At 40.7% G+C, this 17,341-nt stretch overlaps 2 protein-coding genes and 1 non-coding gene across 7 annotated transcripts in view; 2 read left to right on the forward strand and 1 right to left on the reverse strand.

The window, feature by feature from the left end:
- The window catches only part of LOC145536209 (uncharacterized), a 122,431-nt gene that overhangs the window by 8,302 nt on the left and 96,788 nt on the right, over positions 1-17,341 (forward strand). The window contains exon 2 of the mRNA XM_081565061.1: positions 10,955-11,084. The gene's annotated coding sequence lies outside the window, so the exon portion shown is untranslated. The remainder of the gene's footprint in view (positions 1-10,954; positions 11,085-17,341) is intronic.
- Positions 10,916-11,049, forward strand: LOC145537279 (U8 small nucleolar RNA). Its single transcript, XR_014076303.1, has one exon. It is a non-coding gene; the product is annotated as a U8 small nucleolar RNA (small nucleolar RNA).
- The window catches only part of LOC145536206 (melanoma-associated antigen B18-like), a 63,872-nt gene continuing 63,190 nt past the window's right edge, over positions 16,660-17,341 (reverse strand). For all 5 annotated transcript variants that reach the window (XM_081565057.1, XM_081565059.1, XM_081565060.1 and 2 more), the window contains exon 3: positions 16,660-17,230. The gene's annotated coding sequence lies outside the window, so the exon portion shown is untranslated. The remainder of the gene's footprint in view (positions 17,231-17,341) is intronic.

The following is a 17,341-nucleotide window of genomic DNA, read 5'->3' on the forward strand; positions in this document are numbered from 1 at the left end:
TAGATTATGGCCAAATGTCTTTGTGTTTCATATCTGGGAAGAACTATGTGGTGAGATGGAGCACTTATTTAAGAGTTCTAAGTGATAATATAAATATTATTTTACTTATGTTATTAAGGGAAACTCAGAGATTTATTGGCCCTTGCAAGAGAAACTCCTAATTAAAATTTTAGATGATGAGACTCTGGAGTTAAGCTTAGGCTTAGAATGGGTACTGTTTTACAAAGCACTACTCAACTACTCAAATAGTTAATCATTTGGAAGCTTGAGCAATAAAGTATCACAACAGTTTTTAAAATTAATGTATGATGGAGAACTTTTGTACGTTGCTAACCAAGAATTTGCTTTAACCATTCTCCTTTAGTGTGACATATTTAAAGGTTTTCCCCTCTAGGCAAATAATGTGCTGAATTTTTCAATCCATCCTACTTTATTTTTATATTTTCATTGCTTTTGTAATTTACCATAGATTTATTGGTTATTTAGATGGTTTTAATTTGCCCAGTGAAAGGTAAAAATGGCAGTGGAAATAAAATTTAAAACGGTAGTGTTACTATTTTGTAGCAACAAAGGGAGGGTACTGGAAGGAAAAATATAAATAAAAAAATAAAAAGTAATTAATTATTTTGGTGCTCCCCAAAAGGAATGAGACTTTCTCTTTTTAGAGCATTTACTTTAGAAAACTTGTAAATAGAAAACCATTCTCTTTTCAATATTCTTGCCAATTTTTCCACCCATGAATGTTTTCCTTTGGATAAAGGCTAACACAGTGTACCACCCCACTTACCACATGCATTTAGGAAGAATTGTCTGACACATGGTGATTGTTGTTCAGTCGCTAGGTCATGTCCGACTCTTTGTGACCCTATGGACTGCAGCACACCAGGCTTCCCTGTCCTTCACTATCTCCCAGCGTTTGCGCAAACTCATGTCCATTAAGTTGGTGATGCCATCCAACTATCTCATCCTCTGCCGTTCTCTTCTTTTGCCTTCAATCTTTCCCTGCATCCGGGTCTTTTACAATGAGTCAGCCAAAGTATTGGAGCTTCAGCTTCAGCATCAGTTCTTCCAGTGAATATTCAGAACTGATTTCCTTTAGAACTGACTGGTTTCATCTCCTTGGAGTCCAAGGGACTCTCAAGAGTCTTCTGCAGCACCCCAATTTGAAAGCATCAATTCTTCAGCACTCAGCCTTCCTTGGTTCAACTCTCACATCCATACATGACTACTGGAAAAACCATAGCTTTGACTATACTGACTTTTGTCGGCAAAGTGATGTCTCTGCTTTTTAATATGCTGTCTAGCATATTAAAAAAAATCTAGGTTTGAGTCAGACGTGACGGAAGAGACTTAGCAAAGCACCAACAGTGATATCAAGTCCTCTTTCTTGAGGTCTAGCTATCTTTTATCTCGAGAACGTGAATGAAATGGGTTGTATCTGCTGGGCTATATAAAAGGGTGAGATTTCTTGTTGACTTTGCTATTTCTTTAGTTGCTTGCTTGTGATGCACATCATATCCCAATTTATGCTTATTTAATTTTAAAATTATTTTCTTTCCTATATGATAATATTTTACCTGAGCCCTGTGATTCTGGAAAACAGTGAAGGTTAAAAGGTCCTCCTGCTTTGTGTTTCAGGAAATAGCTTACCTGAAAGAACCGTTCTTCCCCATATAATTTAAATAAGACTCATAGATGTTCCTTTGTTTACCTATGACAAGGTCAGATACAGATACTCAGAAAAACCACTTTTTGTTTCACAAGTGATCAGTTGAAACAAAATGCTTGTTAGCTAAACTTGGGTTAAGCTTCTCTTTTTCTTCCAGGCTCTGAATTTTGGCCTCCTCTCACCAGAGCTAGCAGACAACCTGTCTTGAGAATAGGCAGGCCTCAGGGTAAAACATTCTCTGATTCAATATCCGGTCACGCTACCCACTTCATCCCCTTTCCCCACACCCAGTTCTTTCTAGTGTTGTTTACTCCCATTTAGAAAAGAAAAGCCCTTTTTGCCTAATACTTGAGATTCTTGGAGATCTTATGGTTACAGCTTTTCTCTTTTGCAATAGTTCCCCTCCCCCTGTTTCAAAATTCCCTTTGTACCTTGGTAATAATTTTTTCAAGAAAGATCTTTCCTTAATAATCTACTTTTTTTTATTTTATGCATAATATGTGGAGAGGAATTTTTGAATCAGCAGGATGGTTTGTTTTTCTAATTATTTCTGTAACACATATAATGTAATGCCATCATAGGGGTGACATCTCATCACCTTTTTCATAATATATTAATTAGAAGCAAGTCAGAGGCCCCACCTAAAACCAATATACAAAGGCATGATCACCAGGAACTGGTGATCATGGGGGCCCCATGAGGTTCTGCCTGCCACAGTTTACTCTCCAGGCTTCAATATTTCCTGCCCCTACCTTATACAAAATTCATTCACCCTCTCCCAAGATCCCCCAAAGTTTTGCCTCATTACACAATTGACCTAAAATCCAAGTCTCATCATCTAAGCCAGGTCCAACTGCAGATAATGAGACTCTTGGGTGAGAGTTCATTAAGCATACCAGTTGGGCAAAATAAATCTCCATTTGTGGATATATAAGATAAAGAGACAAGACATCTGTTCTAACAAATCCAATATACAATGGAGAGATAGCAGTAAGAATCTATAGACATTCTTGTTTAGAAACAAGCAAATGGGAAGTATAAGAGTCACTGGGCAACAGCAATGGACAAATGTTTCAGTTCCTTGATTTGATTTTAAAGCCTAGGAAAAACTCTGGTTATCACCTCGGTCTTGTGAGTTCTCCTTTCTACCCTCTGAGTCATCCTTCCTTTTTATGGAAGATAGCATGAGTTTGTGGTTGAGAATGTAAAATAGCTACTTTGTAAACTGTGATCACAATAAACTGTGGAAAATTCTGAAAGAGATGGGAATACCAGACCACCTGACCTGCCTCTTGAGAAACCTGTATGCAGGTCAGGAAGCAACAGTTAGAACTGGATATGGAACAACAGACTGGTTCCAAATAGGAAAAGGAGTCTGTCAAGGCTGTATGTTGTCACCCTGCTTCCTTAACTTATAGGCAGAGGACATCATGAGAGACACTGGGCTGGAGGAAGCACAAGCTGGAATCAAGATTGCCGGGAGAAATACCAATAACCTCAGAAATGCAGATGACACCACCCTTATGGCAGAAAGTGAAGAGGAACTAAAAGGCCTCTTGATGAAAGTGAGAGAGGAGAGTGAAAAAGTTGGCTTCAAGCTCAACATTCAGAAAACTAAGATCATGGCATCTGGTCCCATCACTTCATGGGAAATAGACGGGGAAACAGTGGAAACGGTGTCAGACTTTATTTTGGGGGGCTCCAAAATCACTGCATATGGTGATTGCAGCCATGAAATTAAAAGACGCTTAATCCTTGGAAGGAAAGTTATGACCAATCATATTAAAAAGCAGAGACATTACTTTGTCAACAAAGGTCCGTCTAGTCAAGGCTATGGTTTTTCCAGAAGTCATGTATGGATGTGAGAGTTGGACTGTGGAAAGCTCAGCACCGAAGAATTGATGCTTTTCAACTGTGGTGTTGGAGAAGACTCTTGAGAGTCCCTTGGACTGCAAGGAGATCCAGCCAGTCCATCCTAAAGGAGATCAGTCCTGGGTATTCATTGGAAGGACTGATGTTGAAGCTGAAACTCCAATACTTTTGTCACCTCATGCGACGAGCTGACTCATTGGAAAAGACCCTGATGCTGGGAAGGATTGGGGGCAGGAGGAGAAGAGGATGACAGAGGATGAGATGGCTGGATGGCATCACCGACTCGATGGACGTGAGTTTGAGTAAACTCCGGGAGTTGGTGATGGACAGGGAGGCCTGGCGTGCTGTGATTCACGGGGTCGCAAAGAGTCGGACACGACTGAGCGACTGAACTGAAACTGTGATCAAATGCACTGGGACTAGTAACACCTACCTTGTCTCTCCCAGTGGAGAGTTTCTTTCTAATTTATCTAGGATTCAAGAGTAACTGCTAAGGGCCATTTTATACTTTAGGCTTTAGTCTCTCAACTTTGAGACATACCATCTGAGGGTCCCCCATAGCCTTACCTCATCCACCATATAGCTAAGCTTAAAACTTACTTTACGCTGAAAAGCTGCAGTTTCCCAAATGTCCAAATTGATTTGCCTCAGGGCTTTTATACCTAACTGCTCTTACTTGGGCTCCCATCCCTTTACTCCTTTTAAATTGTGCCAGCGTGATACATTTTAACTTCTAACTGCTCCTAGACACACAATCGGTAACATCCCCAAGAATATCAAGGTGTCTTCCACAGAGCACGTGGTCAGTTAATATTTAGAGAATAAATGAGCCAATGAAGTGCTATCTAATTTGTTTTAATTTCTCCTACTTTCTCTGATTAAGTAATTCATGTACAGATCTTTTAATTTCACAAAATGATGGACTGAAAGTATTAGGAAGGCCATGAGTCTACCATCTTTCACATTACCTATTTCTTAAGCCCAACAGTTTTACTACTGAGTTCTTTTATATTTCCAAAGAAATTAGCTACTCAGTCACATAATATTCTGCCTTATACCACAAAATAAGATAAGAATTTCCCAATTTGTTTTCCAAAATACATAGCTCCTATGCTCTTAAACCTGATACACAGAGTTAAGTATGTAACCAAAGATTTGATTAATCAGCTTATATTCTGAAGCTATTTAAATCTTCTGTTAAAAGACACTGCCGGAGTCCTGCTCCAGCTGGTCCAGGGGCTCCCTCAGGATGGACGGCGTCGGTGAAGAGAAGAGAAGACACAGCGAGACTAGGCAGGTGTGAATCAGCGTCTGCGTCTGAGCTTTATTTTTCAAAGGGAGCTTTTATATCTTGAGTTGCAGAGTCATGCCAAATCAGCTTAACGGGTGGGCAGTTTTTGACCCTTATCAAACCCAGGATATTTTTGTATATATCTTATTTACAAAGGTCTTAAGTTGTTTACATTATCTTCTGGCCTGGAGGCCTGCTAACATCTTTATGACTCTTTAGTGATAAGGGTTGATTAGCCAAACTACTTGTTTTTTAAAGAATACAGGCACAGTGGATTATGACAAAGAAAGGATTCATTAACTCAAAGGTTTAAAGTGAAACCTGTTTTTTGTAATCTATCTTTTGCCTTGAGCTTAACAGAAAAGAATGCGTCCCATAAGGTCATGGTACAGCAAGCTGAAACAATGTAGCACAAAAGTCAGTTCTTTAACAAAAATCACCAGCTAAATTAACAACTGTCTTATTATTTTATTTTTTTTGTATTAAGGCTAAACCTTTATTTATATAAGTCTCTAACTATTATACCTTTATTATATAGGCTCAGGACGTTAATAGCAAAAACATAGCAAGTGAATATATACCGAAGAACAGTTTTATAGAGTAATACTTCTTATGTTTTCCAATAGGCTTTTTTCCCCTCGAAGGGTTCTGTGCCCATTGGGACCTTTTGTGCATACAGGCTCTCAATGCTGTTTATTGTTGAGGAGCAGTCATGCACATTAGCTCTAAAGGCACAGGCACATTTATCAAGCAAACTAAGATGTTAACAAGAGGAGTTTAGATTAAAATACTCTCTTTTATGGATAATCTTATAGAGCGCTGCTGTTCGGGGGGCATGTCGATTAGAGTTTTAAACTGACCTGGTTAGGAAAGGATCAGGGAAGACCTGCTGCCTAAGTCACAGAAATTAGGGAGCAGTCTATTATAGCAAGCATCAGAAAGATATCATCTTTCAGGTGAGCACCGAGGCAGCTTACCGAAATCCCTGAGGCCTGAGTTGCCTTGCTTGTCAGGTCTTCTCCTCATGACCTTGTCATGGGTGGGATCTCGTGTGCTGGCTCCTGGCAAGACACATTTAGGAATTATTTAGAAAGAAGAAAAGAAATTAAGAAAGAATGAAAAATTTATTTTTAAAAAAAGAAGGAAGAAGGAAGGAAGGAAGGGAAATCTACAAGGTACCACATAAAACAGGAAGACAAAATGATAAACGTTGCTTCCTCTAGCCCAGTACCAATTCTCCATTAGTTGGAACATTTACTGCTCTCTTCAACCACAAATTAAAGAAACCAGCACAGGCTCATTGTGGGTAGGAGAAGAAACTGGACATGACCCTGGAACATGTGCTGTCAGTGTCAGTAGTGCTTACTCTCACTACAACTTGGTCAGGTTCTCTTTTCCTCATTTCTACAAGCTTCCTCATATTGGTGTGGGAGGGAACTGTGGATAGTGTAAGTGACCTTGCCCAAACCTCCAGGATGTTCATCTTGCTGGTTTCTACATGGCCTCTTGGACCCCATAGGAATTCATACTATGGAGGATCACTGTTGGCACCTGCTGGCACTCCAGTTACTTTTCCTGCATAAATCTTGAGTGATAGGCTTTCTGGGCTCTTAATGATGAAGTGTTTTCTCTGTCTCACCCCCATTATATTCAAGAATTCCTTGATCTCCTCCTTAGTAGGGCAGTTACCTTTCATGAAAGTGTACCAAGGAGAGTCATCAGAAGACTCTCTTGGGCAGCTCCTGCCACCATTCAGACTCCCAACATTAGTGACATCCAGTTTGCTGACAAGGCCATAGAAGTGCTTGGTAGCTTCTACTTCCTTCAACGTAAGGTAAAAAACCAGCTCCATGTATTCAGAAGCTTTTCAGAAGATCACAAGGATGTGGTCCCTTTATTCTTTATTGACTTTTTTCAGTGTATTTGCCTTTGTAATGGGCATTCATTTTATAATTGAGCAAAAGGAACTATACAAACAAAGTCACCTTCTGGGTTAAGTCACTGCATGGGTACTCACACAGAAACAACTACCAATTGTGTGTATTTGTTAGTATAAGTGTTGTTATTGTTGTTCAGTCACTAAGTCACGTACAACTCTTTACCACCCCATAGACTGCAGCACGCTAGACTTCCCAGTCCTTCCCTATCTCCCAGAGTTTGCTCAAACTCATGTCCATCGAGTCAGTGATACCATCTAACCATCTCATCCTCTGCCATCCCCTTCTCCTCTTGCCCTCAGTCTTTCCTAGCATCAGGCTCTATTTCAATGAGTCAGCTCTTTGCACCAGGTGGTCAAAGTATTGGAGCTTCAGCTTTTTTGTGTAGTATGAGTATGACTATATAAGAATGTATATGTGTGTGTATGTATATATGCCTATATATTCCAACCAGAATGCTACGAGATTAGAAATCAACTACAAGGAAAAAAGCTAAAAAAAAACACGAGCATATGGAGGCTAAACAATATTTTGCTAAGTAACCCATAGATCACTGAAGAAATCAAAGAGGAAATCAGAAATTACCTAGAGACAAATTAAAATGAAAACACAGATCCAAAACCTATGGAACACAGAAGCTCTAAGAGGGGAGTTTATAGCAATACAATCTTACCTCAGGAAACAATAAAAATCTCAAACAGCCTAACCTTATACCTAAAACAACTAGAGAAGAACAAACGAAATCTAAAGTTAGTAGAAGAAAGGAATCATAAAGATCAGGGCAGAAATAAATGATATAGGATGAAGAAAACAATGAACCTAAAAGCTGATTCTTCTAAGATATAAACAAAATTGATAACTTTCAGCCAGACTCATGAAGAACAAACAAGGGAGAGGACTCAAATTAATAAAATTAGAAGTGAAAAAGGAGAAATTAAAACGGAAATCACAGAAATACAAAGGAACATACGAGACTCCTATAAGCAACTGTATGCCAATAAAATGGAAAACCTGGAAGAAATAGACAATTTCTTAGAAAAGTACACTCGCCCAAGAAAGAAGCAGGAAATATGAACAGACCAATCATAAATACTAACATTGAAACTGTGATTTAAAAAATTCTAACAGACAATAGTTCACATGCAGATGGCTTCCCAGGCAAATTCTATCAAACATTTAGGGAAATGTTAACACCTATCCTTCTGAAACTATTCCAAAAAATTGCAGAGGAAGGAACACTCCCAAACTTATCCTGTGAGGCCACCATCACCTGGATATCAAAACTAGCCAAAGATACAAAAAAAAAAAAAAAACCCACCAAAAAACAGTTATTTGGATACACGGGAATACTATAATGTAGTTCAGTTCAGTTCAGTTCAGTCGCTCAGTCGTGTACGACTCTTTGCGACCCCATGAATTGCAGCACGCCAGGCCTCCCTGTCCATCACCAACTCCCAGAGTTTACCCAAACCCATGTCCATCGAGTTAGTGATGCCATCCAGCCATCTCATCCTCTGTCGTCCCCTTCTCCTCCTGCCCCCAATCCTTCGCAGCATTAGGGTCTTTTCAAGTGAGTCAACTCTTCGCATGAGGTGGCCAAAGTATTGGAGTTTCAGCTTCAACATCAGTCCTTCCAATGAACACCCAGGACTGATCTCCTTTAGGATGGACTGGTTGGATCTCCCTGCAGTCCAAGGGACTCTCAAGAGTCTTCTCCAACACCACAGTTCCAAAGCATCAATTCTTTGGCGCTCAGCTTTCTTCATCGTCCAACTCTCACATCCATACATGACCACTGGAAAAACCATAGCCTTGACTAGACGGACCTTTGTTGGCAAAGTAATGTCTCTGCTTTTAAATATGCTATCTAGGTTGGTCATAACCTTCCTTCCAGGGAGTAAGCGTCTTTTAATTTCATGGCTGCAATCACCATCAGCAGTGATTTTGGAGCCCCCCAAAATAAAGTCTGACACTGTTTCCACTGTTTCCCCATCTATTTCCCATGAAGTGATGGGACCAGATGCCATGATCTTAGTTTTCTGAACGTTGAGCTTTAAGCCAACTTTTTCACTCTCCTCTTTCACTTTCATCAAGAGGCTCTTTAATTCTTCTTCACTTTCTGCCATAAGTGTGATGTCATCTGCATATCTGAGGTTATTGATATCTCTCCTGGCAATCTTGATTCCAGCTTGTGTTTCTTCCAGCCCAGCGTTTCTCATGATGTACTCTGCATATAAGTTAAATAAGCAGGGTGACAATATACATAATGTAGTTACAATTAGGTTTCTAATTTTGCTTTGATAGGTGAAAAAAATAACATTATTTTTTCATGTTTAACATATTCCTATGTTTATCATTCATTTGCATTTATGTTTACTGTTTATTGTTCATGATTTTTGCCCATATTTGGTGTATTAGGATTTGAATGAATCCAATTCACTTCAATGAAATTTTTATGTATAAAATTTTTATGTATAAAAGAATTTTTATATATAAAAATTCATTTGAATGAAATTTTTATGTATAAAATTAAAATCTGTTCTGAACATTTAAATCACCCCATCACGGTTGTTAAATCAAGAAATAGGTATAACTATTTTACACAGTTATTGAGAAGAAATAGAACTGAAAAGAATTGGAAAAAAAAAAAGAATTCAGGAGCCATGTGGGACAGTCTGAAGCTGGAGATGTCATCTAGATTATTTTTTCCAGACATATCCACACTCAGCTCTTTATATGCAGTCATTGAGGTAGTTAGCCTCGGGACATCTCCCGCCAGTTTCTTCTTCTCTGCAGTTTTAGGTCCCCTTCCACTACTTACTGGTATTTGCATTCTGTCTCAACTGTCACCACTTCCCAAGCCTTCCCACTCATACTGCCCCAAATTCAGTGGAGGAGGGCCTGTACACAGGGTGAAAATACCAGTCTCCAGCAGCCAGGAGCACAGCTCCCAGCCAGGAATACTAGCAAGGATGCAGCGAACCACCAGAATAACCAAGAGAGGTAGCTCTCCCAGCATCTAGAATCACTGGGTGACACAGAAAGGCTCCCTATACTCTGCCTGATGGTAGGCACAGAGAATTCAAAGGTACGTGAGATATTTGGCATGCCTCTCTACGCCTTTCATCCAGTAGATATGCCCATAGACTTCTCAACTTCCAGCTGCTGGTGGTAATTCAGAGATTTCCCAAGCTTATTAACAGACGTGATCTTGAACCCTCTGCCCAGATTTTCCACCTTTTCCCCTCATAGTCCCTTCTCTCCCTTCTGCTAAACTCTAAATCCAGAATGCTGCCTGCCAGCCTGCCATGGGCTCTCTGGGTGAGGTTTTTCATGTGGCCTCTCATGACCTCTGGCAACTGCTCTGATCTCACATCTTCACTCGGAGAAGGCAATGGCACCCCACTCCAGTACTCTTGCCTGGAAAACCCCACGGACGGAGGAGCCTGGTGGGCTGCAGTCCATGGGGTCGCTAAGAGTCGGACTCGACTGAGCGACTTCACCTTCACTTTTCCCTTTCATGCATTGGAGAAGGAAATGCCAACCCACTCCAGTGTTCTTGCCTGGAGAATCCCAGGGACGGTGGAGCCTGGTGGGCTGCCGTCTATGCGGTCGCACAGAGTCGGACACGACTGAAGTGACTTAGCAGCAGCAGCAGCATATCGTGTTGATATTTCAGAATGTGAAATACGCCTAGGAGAATCCTGGCATTCAAGACATTAATGCCGAAGTCCAGCTCCATATGGGTCAGAGTTCAATTTTATACTCAATCTTTTTGAAAATAAGGAACTAAAATAACAATGAGACAGTATCTTTCATCCCAAAATTTGGCCAAAATTTAAAAGACTGATGAAATAAAATGCCTATGAGAATGTAAAGCATTCACACACATGAATCTGAGAGACTATAAATTGGTATGGCATTTTTGGAACAGAAGTTCAGCAATATTTGTAACAATTTTAAGTCTTCACACTCTGCCCAGTTTAATCAAGTTTGCATGTTACTATGTCTTTCTTGAGAGAAAGTATGCATATCTGTCTAAGATTTCATGTTCAAAGATACTGATTTCAGTCCTATTACTCATAGCAACAAATCTCAAACAGTTTTTAATGTCCATCAAGAGGAGAATAGTTTATTATCACACAAACAGAAGTAAGATAATCCTTACCTGTCTTTTTCTTGGAGTGAAGATTGGAACATGATGACTGGAGTTCCCATGATGTGTGATTAACATCTGTGCATAATGAAGACTTGCAACACCTTGATTGCTCCTATCATATTCTTCCTGATGATCTTCCCTTCAAATGGCCAAAAGGTATGAAACGATGTTCAAGAGACACAGATAAATAGAACAGTATTATGGACTCTATGGGAGAGGGCGAGGGCGGGATGATATGGGAGAATGGCATTGAAGCATGTAAATTATCATATGTGAAACGAATCGCCAGTCCAGGTTCGATGCATGATACAGGGCGCTCGGGGCTGGTGCACCGGGATGACCTGGAGGGATGGGATGGGGAGGGAGGTGGGAGGGGGGTTCTGGAAGGGGAACACATGTACACCCATGGTGGATTCATGTCAATGTATGGCAAAACAAATACAATATTTCAAAGTTAAAAAAATAGATAAATAAACTAATTTAAAAAAAGGCAGATAAAAAATAAAAGTAAAAATACCACTTTTTGACATCAAAAAAAAAAAAGATGTTCAGTATCACTAATTATCAAGAAAATGAAAGTCAAAGCCACAATGAGATAATACTTCACACCAGTTAGGATGGTTATAATTTTTTAAAAGGATAATTAAGTGTTAGCTAGGATGTTGAGAAATTGAACTTTTGTGTATTGTTTCTGCACTGCGTGCTTGCGTAGTCATGTCCAACTCTTGGGACCCCATGGACTATAGCCCACTAGATTCCTCTGTTCATGGGGTTTCCCAGGCAAGAATACTGGAGTAGGTTGCCATTTCCTCCTTCAGGGTATCTTTCCCCACCCAGGGATCGAACCCACATCTCCTATGTCTCCTGCATTGCAAGAGGATTCTTTACCTGCTGAGCCATCAGGGAAGCCCTGTATGCTGTTGGTGGACATGTAAAATGGTGCAGCCACTATAGAAAACAGTATGAAAGTTTCTTTAAAAAGTTAAATGTAGAACTACCATATAATCCAGCAATCTCATTTCTAGATATGTATTCAAAAGAATGGAAATCAGGATCTTGAAAAGATGTCTGCATTCATGTTCCTTATAGCACTATTCAGCAAAGATATGGAAACAATCCCAATGTCCATCAAAGGTAAATGAAGAAAGAAAATGTGATTCATACACATACATACACTCACATACACAATTGACTATTATTCAGTCTTAAAAGAGGAAATCCAAAAAAAAAATCTAAAAAAAAAAAAAAGAGGAAATCCTGCCATTTGCAACAATATGATGGACTTGAAGGACATTATGCTAAGTGAAATAAGCCAGTCACAGAAGGACAAATACTGCATGGTTCTGCTTAAGGGAGGTACCTAAAATCATCAAACTCATAGAAGCAGAGAATTAACTGTAGTTACCAGGGGCTGGGGTGAGGGGGAAATGAGGAGTTGCTCAATGAGCTTCCCTAGTGGCTCAGACAGTAAAGAATCTGCCTGCAATGCAGGAGACATGGATTTGATTCCTGGGTTGGGAAGATCCCCCGGAGAAGGGAATGGCAACCCACTCCAGTATTCTTGCCTGGGAAATCCCATGGACAGAGGAACCTGGCAGGCTATAGTCCATGGCATCGCAAAAAGTCAGACATAACTAAGCAACTAACACTTTTTTTTTCTTTCAGTTGCTATACTGGTTCAGATATGCAAAGTGAATTAGTTCTAGAGATCTGCTGTACAACATAGTGCCCATAGGTAACAATACTGAAAAAGTTTCAAAGAGCATAGATCTCATGTCAGGTGTTTTCACTCTGAAAGAAAAAACCAAAGGGACATGAGGACACTTTTGGAGGTGATGGATATGTCTGTTACAATGATTGTGGTGATGATTTCACAGGTGTATGTGCTGTGCTGTGCTTAGTCGCTCAGTCATGTCCGACTCTTTGCAACCCCATAGACTATAGCCCGCCAGGCTCCTCTGTCCGTGGGGATTCTCCAGGCAAGAATACTGGAGTGGGTTGCCGAGCCCTCCTCCAGGAGATCTACCCAATCCAGGGATCGAACCCAGGATTCCCTCATTGCAGGCAGATTCTTTACCATCTCTGCCACCAGGGAGGCCCAAGAATACTGGAGTGGTTAGCCTATCCCTTCTCCAGGGGATCTTCCTGCCTCAGGAATTGAACCGGATCTCCTGCATTGCAGGTGGATTCTTTACCAGCTGAGCTACCAGGGAAGCCCTCACAGGTGTATGCAAATGTCCAACCTCATCCAATTGTACATTTTAAAATTGCAGTTTTTCATCAACTGTATCTCAATAAACATTTGTTTTTTTAACGAAAAATAACCCTAGAGAGTAGTTAAAAGAGTGTGGTGGATCTATGTGTGCTGTCATCGAAATATCCTGCATTCATTTCGTTAAGTGACAGGGTCAAGAGGCAGAACAATATGTACGTTGTTGATCATGTATGTTAAATTCAATAAACATTCCTAAAATTTATTTATTTATTTATTTTTGGCTGCACTGGGTCTTTGTTGCTGTGTGTGGGCTTTCTCTCATTGCAGTGAGTGGGGGCTACTCTCCAGTTGTGGTGCTCAGGCTTCTCACTGTGGTGGCTTCTCTTGTTGCAGAGCACAGACTCCAGGTGCATGGGCTCGGTAGTTGCAGGTCACAGGCTCTAGAGCATGGGCTAAGTAGTTGTGGTGCATGGGCTTAGTTGCTCTGCAGCGTGTGGGATCTTCCTGGAAGATTCCTGGGATGGAACCCATGTCCCCTGCATTGGCAGGTGGACTCTCATCCACTGTACCACCAGGGAAATCCTCAATATATTTTTATAGTGCATCTACACATGAGAAAGCCTCAGATTAGCTTTAAAGTGACACACATCAGGTTGTTGGGCTTCCCTTGTGGCTTAGCTGGTAAAGAATCCACTTGCATGGGGTCGCAAAGAGTCAGACATGACTGAGCAACTTTCACTTTCACGTTGTTAATTGTGGTTGCCTCTGAGGAGGGGGCTGGATTTTGAGGGAAGGGGGAGACTGTAATATATTTGTATTGTTAGAATATTTTGCAAGAAAAATACATGTACTATTTATTACCTTTGTAATTATAATATTTAAATACATCTAACTACCAAAATAGTAGGTATGCATTAATCGGATAAAGTAACTGACAAAACAGACAAAACCTGTAGACCCACAATGGCTTAAAGCAACAGTTTATTCCTGTACATATGAAGTCCGATGGTAGACAGGGGCCTCCACTGTCATACAACCCAGGGATCAGGCTGCCCCCATCAGTGCTTCCACTTCTCAACGAGCAGTCTCCATGCTTGCTGCTGAATGGAACAGAAAGCATGGAGGTGGCATACTTGCTTTCAAATACCTTGGCCTGGAGGGTGACACACACTGTTTCTGTCATATTTCAGTGTCTGTGTAGTCACACGAGTCTTCCCAAGTACAAGTGGAGTGGAATGAACGTGTAGAACACATTTACAGGTGACATTAGGCGCAAAGGAAAACTAGGATTTTTCTCTGGGGCATGAACTGAGATAAGAGGTGTATGAAGGATGGTGAATTCTTTTGATCTTTATCGTTCAAAGGCAGCATGTGTGCCAAGAAATCATTTTCCTCTCCTAGAAGGACTGTGGTTCTGAGGAGTTCAGCCTCAGTAGATGTTCACTAGAGAGTGATTTCCATGGTCTTTTCTCATCTTCAACTTATAAGGAAGGCTTTTGTAAGCTCGCTCATTGGTATTATGTATTCAGTGTTAGTGTTAGTCAGTGGTGTCTGACTCTTTGTGACCCCATGGACTGTAGCCCACGAGGCTCCTCTGTCCATAGAATTCTCCAGGCAAGAATACTGGAGCGGTGGCCAGTCTCAAATAACACATCCCTGCAGAATCCTACCGACAATATCTGGGTCATTTACAAAATTCCCCATGTACCTTCAGACTGGTACCAAGAACCAGTCTTCTGTAAGAAATAAGACTGTGATCACCAGCTCATTTGAAATGGACTTTGAGACTTGTGGGCTTGGAGTGGGGCTGTGGTAACCAGGTATCTAGCCTTCACAATCAGTGGTTCCACTGGCAGGGATGGGACCTTCACGTACAGAGAGCTGGAATGCTCTAATCAAGGGAGGGCAGGTGACTCTGGACTGCTTGTGTCACAGGGAGCAGGATGCAGCTCCAGAGGTCACAGTGAAGAGCTGGTCAGTGCATGAGGTTCGATTTGGGCAAGAGGGCACACTGGGGAAGACCTGGGGGAAACAAGCTATAATGCATGGAAGTGCGGGAACAGGACTTGTGCCCGTATGTGAGCAGAGTCAGCTATCACAGATCCCTGGGGCTAGTTAGTGACAAGGGGATCCTCAGCAAATGAAGCCCACAGACAAGCCCCAAACTGTGCTTCATTCTCATATTCACTTCCCTTCATCAGAATTGCTTTTTGTACTTTGAATAGAGTGTCTTGTTTTTTAATCGTACGTGATACATCTTGGAGTAGTGAGAATAACAGAAAATGAAGAGACAGGTCTGCCTCGGGCTGGAGGAGTGGACAAGTGTGGGCTCTAGAAAAATTTGGACCAGGGGTCTAGTCCCAGCTGTTTCACTTATCAGCTATGTGAGCTTGAGAAAACTACAAGTTCTTCATCTGCAATGTCTGATAAGCCCTACCTTGTAGTCCTGTTGGAATATATGTAATAGATATGAAGCACTTGACTGAGTAACGTCTTTAATGAATGGCAGGTATATGATTTTTTTTTTTTTTACTGCAGATGGTACCACCCTCCCCTCTGCAAAGATTTTTGTTATATTAATTTGGATGGTATCACCAAATATGCAGCTTTCCACTTAATGATCCCACAGTTCTGCTTAGCAAGAAAAGCAAAATAAATTCCCCCATTTGAGGATTACTTAATTTGTGTGTGTGGTTGTCTATCCCAGTTGGATGCAACTCCAAGGTCCTAGAAGTTGTGTCAAGGACCAACAACTTCCCCCTGGGTGCCTTTCCATCCAAATTGCCTGTATTTTCATTCATTTCTTCACCACCAGACATGGAGCCCTCCCTTAGAGTTTGCAAAATTACACCCAAGATAACCTAATTAAAATCCCTTTCTAATGCCTTAGGAGCTGTTCTCAGCATTCCACCTCAAGGGGGTATCCCCTTTATTTCTCAGAAATTCCTTGGAGATGCTGTGCATAAAACAGCTAGGTTGTGCTCTGTGTTCAGCTGTACCTGAACAAGAGCACCAGACACCTTCCATTTCTGCCCGAGGAGCAGCTTTTCCTCTGGTATATTGATACTAAAGTAACTCTTACAAGCAGGTTTGCATTCCAGGGTTTTGTCCTCCAGCGCTGAGAAAACGCCCTTTGTATACCTGGCTTATGTTCATCAGTCCCACAGCCTCATCTAGCCTACCACCCAGCTGAAATGAACAGGATAGCCCACTGAGACTTGTATTTTCCCCAAACCCCAAACTACTATTCCCCAGGGAACTTGCACTCTATTGTTTTCAGCCAAACACCCTCCCCCTCCCACTTCTCCCAACCCCATATTTGTCCCCTTACCTCCTTACTCCTTTAAGTCTTAAAGAGTATTTCACCATGTTCTGTACATAATTACTGCTCCTTAACTGTAAAATTCTAAAGGCAGGGGTGTTTGGTATCCTAGTTTCACCATTTCTAACACAGCAGTTTTCAAAGAGCAGATGCTCAATTAATATTTGGGGAATGAATGAGCCAGACAGCATGAGTTCCAGTTTATAAACATTTTATTTCTCTTATGTTCGTTAATAAGCTAAGCAAAGCCAGGTCTGTATCTTTTATTTTTATAGACTAACAGATCAAAATGAATAAGGGAAACCAAGAACTGCACATTTTTTAAGCTTTTTCCTCCCTGTATGTTTTCATCCCAGTAACTTTACTGTTGAATTTTTTCACATTTCCAAAGAAGTGCCTATTACCAGGTCATGTTGTACTGTTCTAGTTCAATATATACTAAAGGTTTCCCGCTTTATGTTGCAAAATAATAAAACTCTTATCTTAAATCTATTAAATTAAATCTAATACATAACCAAAATTACTAATAAGTTTAGATTCTGAAATGTATATCTTCTTTAAAAGAAAACATTTGAAATATAACAACAGGAAAGAAAGAAAAGAAGGGAGAGAAAGAGGGAGGAAAAAATGGAAAGAAAAAGAAAAGAGAAAAGATTAAACTCTAAGTTTACCATATAGAACAGAAACACAAAGATGATATTATAGTTTTCCCTGTGGACCCACCCTGGTCATCCACAGCTTAGAATGTTACTGCTCTTTTGCAACCTAAAAAAGAAAAAAAAGAGAGAGAAAGGTAAAATTTCAAGTTAGCAATATATAACAGGAACTCCAGGATGGTATACACTTCTCCAGTCCCACCCTGGCCCTCCACTGTTA

Source organism: Giraffa tippelskirchi, chromosome X (genome assembly GCF_054371585.1).
Source record: "Giraffa tippelskirchi isolate mGirTip1 chromosome X, T2T-mGirTip1v1.2.pri, whole genome shotgun sequence".
In the NCBI taxonomy this organism is placed as follows: Eukaryota; Metazoa; Chordata; class Mammalia; order Artiodactyla; family Giraffidae; genus Giraffa; species Giraffa tippelskirchi.